The sequence below is a fragment of the Oryctolagus cuniculus genome, chromosome 19, assembly GCF_051225735.1.
Source record: "Oryctolagus cuniculus isolate XC-2025 breed Fujian yellow rabbit chromosome 19, ASM5122573v1, whole genome shotgun sequence".
Taxonomy (NCBI): Eukaryota; Metazoa; Chordata; class Mammalia; order Lagomorpha; family Leporidae; genus Oryctolagus; species Oryctolagus cuniculus.
Genome location: NC_142885.1, coordinates 8,534,124 through 8,546,690, shown reverse-complemented (window position 1 = coordinate 8,546,690; position 12,567 = coordinate 8,534,124). Strand labels below are relative to the sequence as shown.

Here is a 12,567-nt window from a genome sequence, read left to right as displayed (position 1 = left end):
ACACACATTTAATGTACAGTTAAAGAGGTACTGCTGCGGCCGGCGCCGCGGCTCACTAGGCTAATCCTCTGCTTTGCGGCGCCGGCACACCGGGTTCTAGTCCCGGTCGGGGCACCAGATTCTGTCCTGGTTGCCCCTCTTCCAGGCCAGCTCTCTGCTGTGGCCCGGGAAGGCAGTGGAGGATGGCCCAAGTGCTTGGGCCCTGCACCCCGTGGGAGACCAGGAGAAGCACCTGGCTCCTGCCATCGGATCGGCACGATGTGCCGGCTGCAGTGCACCAGCCGCGGTGGCCATTGGAGGGTGAACCAACAGCAAAGAAAGACCTTTCTCTCTGTCTCTCTCTCTCTCACTGTCCACTCTGCCTGTCAAAAAAAAAAAAAAAAAAAGAGGTGCTGCTGCAAAGACTGTCTCCTTCAATTCAGTTTTATAATTCAGTTTTACAAGCACGGTAGCAAAGCTTTCACAGGATGGCACAATTATTTTCTAACTTCGTTCAGTCATTTAAGTTCCACAGCTGGACATACATTCAGACCCATATTTCTTTTATAATCATGTGGCTATTTCAAGCCTGCAGGCCAAGACACCACTCATGCCTATCAAACTTATAATGTACCTGGTCAACACATCTTACGTTTACCAAACTCAGTGAATACAGAAGAAATTCTAATAGCATGAATTTTGTACCTTCTGTCATAGGGTAATAATTATAATTTCTAAACTGTGGCTAATAGTTAAATGAAGTCTGAAAATCTTTGTCTTAATTGGGCTAGAGAGACACTGGGACAAAAAGGAGGTGACATCAAACTGAACCAATTTCTGCTGCTGACTGCACTGCCTGGCAATGGTATGATGCCAGGGAACCCTCACTCCTGTGCTTTTCCTACTACTCAGAGCAGACAGTCACATCCATGTATAACTAGCCATGGGCTTTGGGTCAAGGGGACTTGGGTTTCAATCCTGGCTTGGACACATACTGGATGAGACCATGAACAAGCTACTCCCTATCTCTAATATCCCACTGAAATCACAAGGCTTCTGGTAGAAGGACTAAATGGAACAAAATGGAAAACAGGTAGTATACAGTCTCGCCCAAAATAGATCTCAGTAGGTTAGTTCCCTTTCTTCTCCTGACCCAGGGCTTTTGAATCCTCTGTAGAAGTAGCCTCTGAACTTGGTTAGTATCCTCTGAAAGTGGAAATGTCAACTTATGCTGCAAATTCTTGGCCCTACTCCTCCGGAGCTGGAAAGTATTCCTGCGAGTGTGAATTTCAGTTTCCTGTTCAGGGTCAGTTTTCAAGATTGTGATTCATCTGGTTTCTAATTGCCCTCATTACCCAACCTAGCACAGGTACTCTAACAAGGTCACCACACCCTCCCCAACATTGAGACAGGCTCTGACTCCAAGCGCCAGCCTCACGAGCAGACCATCTTAAATGTCTCTATGCAGGACCCGTTTTAGCATAGCATCATATTAACTAGATCAAAACACAGCTACTCTCCCTCCAAAGCAAGACTTTTAATTTTCCAAAGTGATCCCTTCCTTTTAGCAGACGAACCCCAGAGGCTTCCTGAACACCCCGTGTCGGAAGCAGCCACACAGTTAAGGCATAAAATTGGTAACCTCTCTTCTGTTTTGAGAGACCTGGAAACCCAGGATTTCTGAAACCGAAAGCTCTGCTAAAATTGATAAATGAGGGCAGAACTAAGATGGCTTTAGTAATTCAGGCAATGAGCTGAAGTAGATAAAAGAGTCTAAGGCTGCAATACAAGGAACAGATGGCTTTATAATCAAAGAGTCCAAAGACACAGTCTAAGCGCCTACTGTGTTCTCAGCAGACGTAGGCACACGGTTGGTGCCAGAAACATAAATAAATCCCAGATCTTTCTGGTCCTAAAGTCTGGGGGTGGAGGGCAGGCAGGTAGGGAAGGGAGGTCAGACAGGTACGCACAACCATGCCCGAAGCAGAAACAATAGCCAATATCGACTGCGCACCTCCCCTGGGCTAGGGAAGCATTCTATGCAAGTTATACGAGTAATCGCACTTGGTCCTCAGAAGACCCTTATGGTAAGTGGGGAAACGGAGGCACGGACAAACGATCTCCCCAGGGCCATCCAACAAGTCACCGGTCCAGGACCGGCACTTCGGCAGTGCCACATACAAGACTCCCTAGGGCCAACCCGAGCGCAGAGGAGCGGCCCGAGAGGGTCCCCCGTCGCAAGGATGCAGAGCCGCCCTATCGGGAGGGTCCCCCGTCGCAAGGATGCAGAGCCGCCTCGGACAGCAGGTACGCGCTCCACGGGCGCCCCTCCCGGGTGCAGAAACCGAGGCAAGCGATGAATGGCCCCTCGTGACGCTCGGTGAGCGGGAGCGCATCCCGCGTGAACACGGGACGGACACGGGATGTTCCCGCAGGAACACGAACGCGCGGGCTGCGAGACCAATGCCCGCCCAAGTGCAAACAGGACGGCGGCGCCGGACAAGGGGCATCGGAGGCGGCTGGGGGCGCGGAACCCCCGCAAGAAGCGATCTGTCTGCGTGGGGACCCCAGAGACTTGCGGGTGGGGGGTTCGGTGGCCCCGGGGGTCCTCCACTTCCTCGCGAGGCCCGGCAGCGAAGACCCCTGTCGGCCCCCTCAGCCTCGGGGCCCCGCGGCCTAAGCCCCCAACTCACCGCCCCCGCGGTCTAAGTCCCAGGCACTGGAGGCCACCAAGGCCAAACGCTGGCCCCTGCCGCCCCTTACCTGGGCTTGGGGAGGTGCGGAAGGGCTCGGAGCGGCGAATTCGCGGACTCTGGTCAGTCGACGCGAACAGGCTCCGGCGGGCGCGGGCGGAGAACGGAGGCCCAGAGGGAGCGGCTGACAGATCCCGGAAACGGCCACTGCGCCTGCGCAGCGCGGCCGCCCGGGCGGGGTGCGCATGCGCACGGCTCTGGCGCGCAGTCGGGGGCTGAGCCGGGGGTGGCGGGGGCGGGCTGGGCGTCCGAGCGCCTGCGGTGGTCCCTGAGGAGCCGCGCCACAGAAGCGGGTGGAAGGTGCGGGCCAGGCAGCCGGAATATCTTCAGGATTACGGGACGTTTCCCAAGCGCTTGTGTCCCACGAGTGAGTGAGGATTGGGGTCTTCGACCTTCGAGAAGGACTTGGAACAACCAAGTTTTTTCTCCCTGGAGAGAATCCGAGTCCAAACCCGTCGACTCGTGCGCTGCTGTGCCCTGAGGGCAGCCTCAGCCTTCGTCTCCACTGTGCCCCCTCTGAAAAACCTGAGACTCCACCCCCGAGGAACTTCTCGACCCTTCCTCAGCTAGAACCTCTTGTTCGCCACAGGAAATGACAATTGGGGGGACTTAGCAACTCCCCCGAAACCTGTGAGGAAAATGTGTTTGCTCAGCGGAGGGCAGTTTCGAAGGAATGCCCCGAAGCCAGCCTCCAGTGGGCGCTGCCTGGAAATCCCCCTCCCACTCCCGGCGTGTCTTTCCCTGCCAACATCTGAATGGAGGGTGGTGTTCACAAAGGTGAACTCGTCCGACACCCCAGTTTTGTACTTTAAGCGTGTTTGGAGTGAATTAATCCAACTGTTGGCGGCGCATTCATGCACTCGAAGTCACTGATTTTACTACAGAGTTTTTGGTCATAGGGGGAGCAAGGACAGAGCAGGAATGTCATTATAAACCATAAACCACCCCCTCCTAGAGACAGCCTGGCAAAAGCAGGACAGCAGCGGTGGAAGCCAGGATTCTTCGTGGGTCTGCAGAAGGCAGGAGCCAAGCCCCAGGTGTGCGGAGTCGGTACCTGGAGTGAAAGACCAATAATGGTCTATTCAGATCCCACCTCTTTACAAAGGGCAGGTCGTTATGTGAAGGAACATGAAGTCTGACTTGATAGTGGCCAAAAAACAAACAAACAAACAAAAAAACAAAACAACAACAACAACAGAAAGAAAAAGAAAGGTTAACCCCAGAAAAGTAACCGCATTTAACAGTAGTCTCTGATTCTACCATTTGAGTCAGCATCTTGTGTTTCAGCCTAAACAAAGCTTCCCATTTGATGTATTGCATATTTTATGTCATTCCAGACAGTGGAATCTTAGGTCTAAACGGGGCTCTTTAACCACCTTATTCTGTAAGTGAGGAAATAGCACCAGAAACTTGATGAAGATCAACATCTTCAAGGCAGGACCAGGGCTAGCTTCCTGCTCTGCTGTTTCCCAAGTGCTGTCATGTCCTGAGATAAGAGCCACTGTAGTTCCAAGGAGGGTGAGTTACTTTTAGTATTTGAGTTTTTCTTTTTTAGGCTTATGTAATGGCACTGATTGAGTATTGAAAATGAAGACTGCCTTATAAAAAACTGATACCAGCGAAGGTGGTATTTAGAAGTGGGAATATGGGCAGAGACATTTGGCCTAGTGTTTAAGCCACTGGTTAGGCCTCTCAGATCCCATGTTGGAGTGCCTGGGGTTAACTCCTGGCTTCTGCTCCCAATTCCAGCTGTTAATGCAGATTGTAGGAGGCAGCAGTAGGTGATGGCTAAAGATTTGGGTCCCTGCCACCCACATGGTAGACCTGGATTGAGTTCTCAGTTTTGGCCTGGCTTAGTCCTAGCTGTTCTGGCCATTTGGGGAGTGAACCAGTGATTGGGAGCTCATTCTCTCTCTCAAAAAAAAAAAAATAATAATAATAATAATAAACAGTAATTGGAAAGAAGGTAGGGTTGGATACTCACGTGGGATGATTTTGCTTACTTTATTAATTGGGTTGAATCAGAATTTTGTCAAGATTCAAGTCATTAGATATTTATTTAAATGAGTACTGACCAAGTGCCAAGTATTGATGCTGTTTTTTCTTTTTTTAAGGATTTATTTATTTATTTGAAAGGCAAAGTCAGAGAGAGGCAGAGAGAGAGGCAGAAGCAGAGAGATTTTCCATCCTCTGGTTCATTCCCCAAATGGCTGCAACGGCTGGAGCTGCACCAATCCGAAACCAGGAGCCAGGAGCTTCTTCCGGGTCTCCCACATGGGTGCAGGGGCCCAAGCACTTGGGCCACCTTCTACAGCTTTCCCAGGCACATTAGCAGGTAGCTGGATTGGAAGTGGAGCAGCACTCGAACCAGCTAGCACCCGAACCAGCATGGCACTGCAGGCAGTGGCTTTACCTGCTATGCCACACCACCAGTGCAGGCCCCTGATGCTTCTTGACTTATGATGAATTGATGTACACATTAAAGCCATTGTAGCTTGAAAAGATCATAAATAGAAAATGTATTTAGGAGCAGGTGTTTGGTGCCAAGCTTAGGACACTGATTGGAACACCTACATTCCATATCAGAGGGCCAGGTTTGAATCCAGACTCGACTTCCAGTTCCAGCTTCCCACTAATGCTGGGGGCAGTAGTCAGCAGCTCAAGTAGTCTCCCTGTCTCTCAAGTGGGAGACCTGGATTGAGTTCTCAGTTTCTAGCTTTGGCCTGACCAAACAACCCTGGCTGTTGTGGGCATTTGGGGGTAAACCAGCAGATGAAGGTCTCTTTGTCTCTGTGTGTCTTTCAAATAAATACACATATTTTTTAAAGATTTATTTATTTGAAAGGTAGAGTTACAGAGAGACAGAGAGAGAGAGGTCTTCCATCTGCTGGTTCACTCCCCAGATGGCTGCAACGGGTAGAGCTGGGCCTATCTGAAGCCAGGAGCCAGGAGCTTCTTCCTAGTCTTCCACATGGATGCAGGGGCCCAAGGACTTGGGCCATCCTCTGCTGCTTTCCCAGGCCATAGCAGAGAGCTGGATTGGAAATGGAGCAGCTGGGAAGCCAACGCCCATATGGGATGCTGACACTTTGGGGGGCGGCTTTACCTACTATGCCACAGCGCTGCCCCCTACAAATATTTTTTAAAATGTGTTTATTACCCCAAACTCACCAGCCATCAAAGCTTAGCAGGACATCACACTAGAATAGTGATCATGTCCCTTGATGATCGTGTGGCCGACTGGGAACTATGGCTTGTTGCTGCTGCCCAGCATTGCCAGAGAGCATCTTACTGTGTATTGCTATCCCAGGAAAAGATCCAATTATTTTTATGTGTTAACATGATTAGACCAGATATTGGGCCAAACATTATCCCGAGTCTTTTTGTGAAGGTGTTTTGGGTGACATTTAAGTTGGTAGATCAAGTACAGCAGGTTGCCCTCCATCTACTCACTTGAAGGCTTGAATCAAACAAAAGGCTGACCCTGTCTTGAGTAAGAGAGAGAGAGAGAGTTCTGCCTGACTGCCTTTGAACTAGAACATCAGCCCTGTCTGGTTCTACAGGAGCTTCAGCTTTTTTACTATTATTAATTTATTTATTTATTGAAAGGCAGTTACTCAGAGAGAGAGAAGGAGAGACACACACAGAGAGAGAAAGTTTCCATCTGCTAGTTCATTCTCCAAATGGCTGTAGTGGCTGAGGCTGGGCCAGGCCAAAGCCAGGAATGTCTTCTTTGTCTCCCATGTGGGTTCAGGGACCCAAGCCCTTGGGCCATCCTCCGCTGCTTTCCCAGGTGATGGAGCAAGGACAAAAAGCTGTAGATCCATATTGACCCCTCACCTACCTAACAGCAAGCAGGCCCCTATTTCTCTGCCCTGCTAATACAGCCCCACCCTGCCTTGACCAGCCCTGCCCTTCCTTGGCCAGTTCCACCCTGCCTGGACTGCTAGACACACCACTATCTGAAGAGTCCAGCCATCAGCCTGAGCGCTCTCTCCCGGCAACTGAGGGCCAACTGGAGTTCCAAGATCCTGTGACTTGGTATGTCCTAGGAAATGCACACACAGCAGTTAGAGACCCTGCCACAAGAGGGCAGTGTTTGCACATTTGGGCAAATTTCATCAATAGAATCAACTTTATCTTAGGAGCTGCCTAGAGAGTGTCCTGTTCAGAACTAATGCAAGTGTGACATGGCCTTTTGGGAAGATGGAGAGAGGCCCACCAAAGAAACAGTATCCTTCCCTCCACCACCATGATAGGTGATTTCTGTCTGCCAGTGGGTAGGAAAGAGGTTGGAGTGTGAAAGATCTGTCATTTTCAATGTATTCTGAGGGCTATGAACTAGCAGGGAGCCTTCCAAAAACTAGAAAAGCGAGGAATGGAACCAGATCAGGGGCCAGAAGTTCACTGGAGAAACTTCTGTCACGTGGGGGAAAATTGAAGGACTTAGTAGTAGAAAACTTGAAGGGACCATGAAGACTCTCTCCCATTAAGGCTGTTCTGTAGGGTCTTTGTTGTCAAAACTAGGGTCAGCATGTGGATAGCATCGGGGGCAGGTCTCAGCTTGATCTAAGGAAGAATGTTCTGGCAATGTTACGGAGGACTACCTTGGGAGGCAGCTCATGTTGTCATTAATTCACTCCACACATAAGAGGGCACTTCAAAAAAATGTGGAAAGAAAGCGTTAAAAGATAAGTACATTTCACTGCAAAAAAAAATCCAGGCGTATAAGGAAAAGTTCATACAAAATGGACATTATAAAAAAACTGCCTGGATTAAAAATTTTTTATAACAAAATAAAACCTTTAATTCATTTTCCACAAACTTTTTGAAGTACCCTTGTATTTACCACGTGCACGTATTTACCATGTGCACGTTTCAGCCCTGGCACACTCTGGTTGCTGAGGGAACAAGAGAACACATGAAATGACCCGCGTCAGAGCTGCTCTGCCTGTGTCCAAGTCTCCTAGGAGACGATGAGGCCAAACCTGGAGGGCCCTGTGGGACCTGACCCATGAGAGGTCTTCATGTCCCCTCAGGCAATTCTGCAACTTTTTCAACTTTAAGGAACCTCATTTGTCTTCTGTTTTCTGGTGAACCTTTTCAAAATTTGGAGAGAAGCTCACCAAAATTGCATAATTTTCATGGTTTCCAATAGAAGCAGGCCTATGAATAAGAGAAAGAGATATAACAAAACGCTGATACTCAGCAATTGCATTGCCTTTGGATTTGGAAGTCTTAGAAAAATAAAATTTCTTCATTTGAAAACAAACTCTGGGGGTGTCTGTTTGACCTAGTAGTTAAGATGCCTGCATTTTGTATTTGAGCATCTTGGTTTAATTCTGACTCTGGCTTCTGATTCCAGCTCCAAGCTAATGCAGACCCTGGGAGGCAGCAGCTGATGGCTCAAGTGGCTGATTCCCTGCCACCCACATGGGAGACCTGGATTGAGTTCCTGGCTCCTGGCTTTGGCCTGGCCCAGCCCTGGCCATTGCAGACAATTGAGGAGTAAACAACCTGATGGGAGTGCTGTCTGGCTATTTCTCTCTGTCTCTCAAGTAAATAAAAAATAAAGACAAGCTCTAGTCAGCCTTTTTCATGTTTCTTTGATTTGAGCTGTATTGGGACAAGGCATTAAAATATTCAAGATGAAGAATTCTTTCTAGAAACCGCCAGGTCACAGACATTCCACATGCCACCCTTGACATGAACTTGTAGGATCTCAAGTACAACAGACCTGTGGTTGCTCTCATGTAGATTCTGTATACCATACTTTGCTCTGAGAAGCCACACTGATTTTACGCCTTATTCTGGTAGTGCATTTACACCCAAACCTGTTTTCTTCAGCGCCTTCCTCTCTCTGGGCTTGTACTTTCCTTTGCATAGTAAAGTTTCTCAGGATAGGCTCACTTTTTGATTTTCATATCTTCCTCCTCTCAGTGGACTGCTGTTCACTCTGGAAGAGAGAGAGAGAGAGAGAGGGAGTGAGGGAGAGAGAAAAGAGTATGTGGGCTGAGCTGGGGATTCTGACATTTTTGCTCCCTTCTTGTGAGAAAGGCCCTTCTTGAGATGCTGGGCTACTTCTGCGCAGGCTTCCTTCCTCTTCAGATACCCTGGGGTCGTGGCTGGTTTGTTCTGCGTGAGGCTGGGAGGCGCTGAGAGCTGCTTTCTTTGGGCTTGGCATGGTCAAGTAACCTGAACTCTACACAGGCATCTGTGATCCCCTGGGACCCAGTGGTCCCTGAGTTGTGCTGTCTCATGAGGGGCCAAGAGACTCACTTCGCTGTTGTGGTGTGTTTTCCCAGGAGAAGAAAGCTACTGCTCATCAGACCCCACAAAAGGATTTTTAAAATTTTTAAGATTTGTTTGTGAGCTTTATGGGAGCCTTACCCCCACCTACCTTGCTAGCTTCATCTCCCCTCACCCTCTAGCTCTCATCTCATGCTGAACCACTCTGCCCCAGTCACGCTGTGCCCACCTGTAAATCCCATTTCTCTGCTGTTGTATGTGTTGGTCTTTCTCTCAAATTACCTTTTTTCTTCAGCCTGGTAGAGCATCCATTTACTTATTCTTCTAAACTGATGTTAAGGGGCCAGCGCCATGGCTCACTTGGTTAATCCTCCGCATGTGGTGCTGGCATCCCATATGGGCACCAGGTTCTAGTCCTGGTTGCTCCTCTTCCAGTCCAGCTCTCTGCTGTGGCCCGGGAAGGCAGTGGAGGATGGCCCAAGTGCTTGGGCGCCTGCACCCATGTGGGAGACCAGGAAGAAGCACCTGGCTCCTGGCTTCAGATAAGCATAGCTCTGGCCGTTGTGGCCATTTGTGGGGTGAACCAACGGAAGGAAGACCTTTCTCTCTGTCTCTCTCTCTCGCTGTCTAACTTTATCTGTCAAATAAATAAAAAAAGTTAAAATATTTTATCAATGTTATGTTTTTGGTTTTAAATTTTAACCATTACCAGAAACAGATTCTTTCTTCTGTAAAATATACCCATCATGCACTGGAATGTCATAGTGCCAGTTGCTACAGAAATTTCTAAAATCTTCCAGTTTCTGTGCTTTTGTTGTCATCATGGGCAGTCAGGGACTACCCATCAAGTGACACTGCTCTGGACTCCAGTACAGGTCATGTCCCTGTGGATGTGGCTCCACCTAACCACCCTGGGGTGAACTGGATGCTCCCATGAAATGCAGACGATGGCGTCCCAGAACACTGGCCCACGGCCTTGTAGTATCTGTTTCCATCTCCCGCTCCACCAGATCGTGGACTCCAGGGAGAACGCTGGTTTCTCACTCACCTCTGTATTCCAGATCTCAGGCCTGGCCCATGTTCAGGGTTTGGTCAATGTATGCAGGAATGGATCTGATGCTGCCTTGGAAAACTAAGCCCTGTGGCTTGTGAACACGAAGGCAAGGTCTAGGCTCAGTGCTCATCAGCGCACTGGCTTCCTAAGACATCCCCACAACCCTGCGGCGGACCAGGGGAAACATGTCAGGAGGGAGGCTGGATCCGGACATGGACAGCAGACCCTGGCGGCCCAGCCCTGTCACCTCTGGGTGCTGATGGCAGGACTGCATCCTGAAGGAAGCAGAGCATTGCTGTGACAGAGAAGTGGGATCAGGGCCAGTGGACTCCAGGAATAAAAAGTCGCCACACCACACCAGGACTGGTGAATGTGCTGGAGAGGAGCCCAATGCTGGGGGCTGAGGCTTAGCAGGTGGAAGGGACTGAAACACCTGTTGGGTCTGGGTGTGCTGGAAGCCTCGGGAATAGCCCCTGCCAAGTCAGGAACTCAACCGGAGGGTCCCTGTCAACCGGAGGGTCCCTTTCAGGGTTTTCCCCTGGAAGGAGGTGGTTATGTGTGAATGATAGGGCTCCATGGCTGGCGCTGCAGCTCACTAGGCTAATCGTCGGCCTGTGGCGCCGGCACACCAGGTTCTAGTCCGATTGGGGCGCCAGATTCTGTCCCGGTTGCCCCTCTTCCAGGCCAGTTCTCTGCTGTGGCCAGGAGTGTAGTGGAGGATGGCCCAAGTGCTTGGTCCCTGCACCCCATGGGAGACCAGGAGAAGCACCTGGCTCCTGGCTTCGGATCAGCACGATGCGCCGGCCACAGTGCGCCGGCTGCAGCGGCCATTGGAGGGTGAACCAACGACAAAAGGAAGACCTTTCTATCTGTCTCTCTCTCTCTCTCTCTCTCTCTCTCACTGTCCACTCTGCCTGTCAAAAAAAAAAAAAAAAAAAAAAAAAAAAAAAAGATAGGGCTCCAGAGGCAAGCTTCTGGTTTCCTTAGGAAAGAGGTTCGGTGTCTCATTTTTTGTTTCCTCCCTAGGCAAATGGTAAGATAAGGCCAAGCTGGAATTTAAAGATCAATGAACTTATCACATTTGGCTAAAATCCAGCCTGGCCACTGAGAGAAGGAGAGCTTAGTGAGTGGTGCACCTTACCCTCACTGAGAACTGTTTCAGCCGGATGCTTGAACATAAGGCCAGAAATGATTCCTGGAACCCATGGAGCTTGATGCCTGGGCTCCATCCCTCCCTTTCCCTGGCCCCCAACTTGAGCCAAGTCCTTGATTTTGAGTCATGCTTGCTACCCCCAAGCAGAGGGCAACCTTATCAATCTCAACCGCAATTCAAATAAGGACAACTTGTCTTTCCATAGCACGGGGTTCATATGACTTGACTCATAAAAGTCTCAGCTTCTCTGAGTTCATGCTCCTCACCTGACAAGTAGGGTACATAGAAGAGTGAAAAGCATTTGCCATGTGCCTGGCTCTTGTAAAAGTAGGAGAAAGTTCTGTTTCCTGGCCCCGTGTTTCTAGAAGGGCAGATTTCAGCCATAGTGGTGGTTTTCAAACTCAATCTTAAGTCTCGGTCATCTGGAGGGCTTGTCAGACCCCAAATGCTGGACCCAGCTCAGAGCTGCCAATTCAGTAGGTCTGCAGTGAGGCCCAAGAATGGGCATTTTTTTTTTTTTTTGACAGAGTAGACAGTGAGAGAGAGAGACAGAGAGAAAGGTCTTCCTTTTGCCGTTGGTTCACCCTTCAATGGCCGCCGCGGCCGGTGCGCTGCAGCCGGTGCACCACGCTGATCCGAAGGCAGGAGCCAGGTGCTTATCCTGGTCTCCCATGGGGTGCAGGGCCCAAGGACTTGGGCCATCCTCCACTGCACTCCTGGGCCACAGCAGAGAGCTGGCCTGGAAGAGGGGCAACCGGGACAGAATCCGGCGCCCCAACCGGGACTAGAACCCGGTGTGCTGGCGCCGCAAGGCGGAGGATTAGCCTAGTGAGCCGTGGCGCCGGCCCAAGAAGGGGCATTTCTAACAGCTTCCCAGGTGACGTGGATGTTGCTGGTCCAGGGGACCATATTTTGGGAATTGCAACTGTAGAATAATGGTCTTTGCCTGTCTCCTCATCTTTCTCTTGCCTCTCTACTTCAGAAGGTGAGTTATCCTGTGCTTGGGAGAAGGAGCCAGGAAGGCAAGGCTGAGCCCCATCTGGTGTCTCCTTTTGAGTTCTGGCCATTCTCCCTGAAGGAGAAGCTTGTTCCCCTTGGGAGCAGACCTGTGGTTGTTCAGTTCTGCAGGTACCTTTCATTTGGAAGCAAAGTATGAGACCACCCTTGGTGCGTATGTTTGGAAGTCACATCCTCAAAGGAGAATTGTAACACTAGTATTTTGACTTTCATGTACTGTATTATGGGAAAGTGGCAGCGGAGATATTATTATTAATTCAGTTCTTTGTCTCACATGGAAGAAGAATTTCCGCCAGCGCCGCGGCTCACTAGGCTAATCCTCCGCCTTGCGGTGCCGGCACACCGGGTTCTAGTTCCTGTCG

At 50.1% G+C, this 12,567-nt stretch overlaps 1 protein-coding gene and 1 long non-coding RNA gene across 2 annotated transcripts in view; one reads left to right on the top strand and one right to left on the bottom strand.

Moving 5' to 3' along the window:
* ARPC1A (actin related protein 2/3 complex subunit 1A) overlaps nt 1–2,837 on the bottom strand; it is a 29,326-nt gene extending 26,489 nt beyond the window's left edge. The window contains exon 1 of the mRNA XM_002721868.6: nt 2,743–2,837. The gene's annotated coding sequence lies outside the window, so the exon portion shown is untranslated. The remainder of the gene's footprint in view (nt 1–2,742) is intronic.
* Nucleotides 2,838–2,940: 103 nt separating this feature from the next.
* LOC149120334 (uncharacterized) lies at nt 2,941–8,311 on the top strand. The gene is made up of 3 exons (XR_016225801.1): nt 2,941–4,250; nt 6,640–6,773; nt 8,098–8,311. It is a non-coding gene; the product is annotated as an uncharacterized LOC149120334 (long non-coding RNA).
* Nucleotides 8,312–12,567: the final 4,256 nt, after the last annotated feature.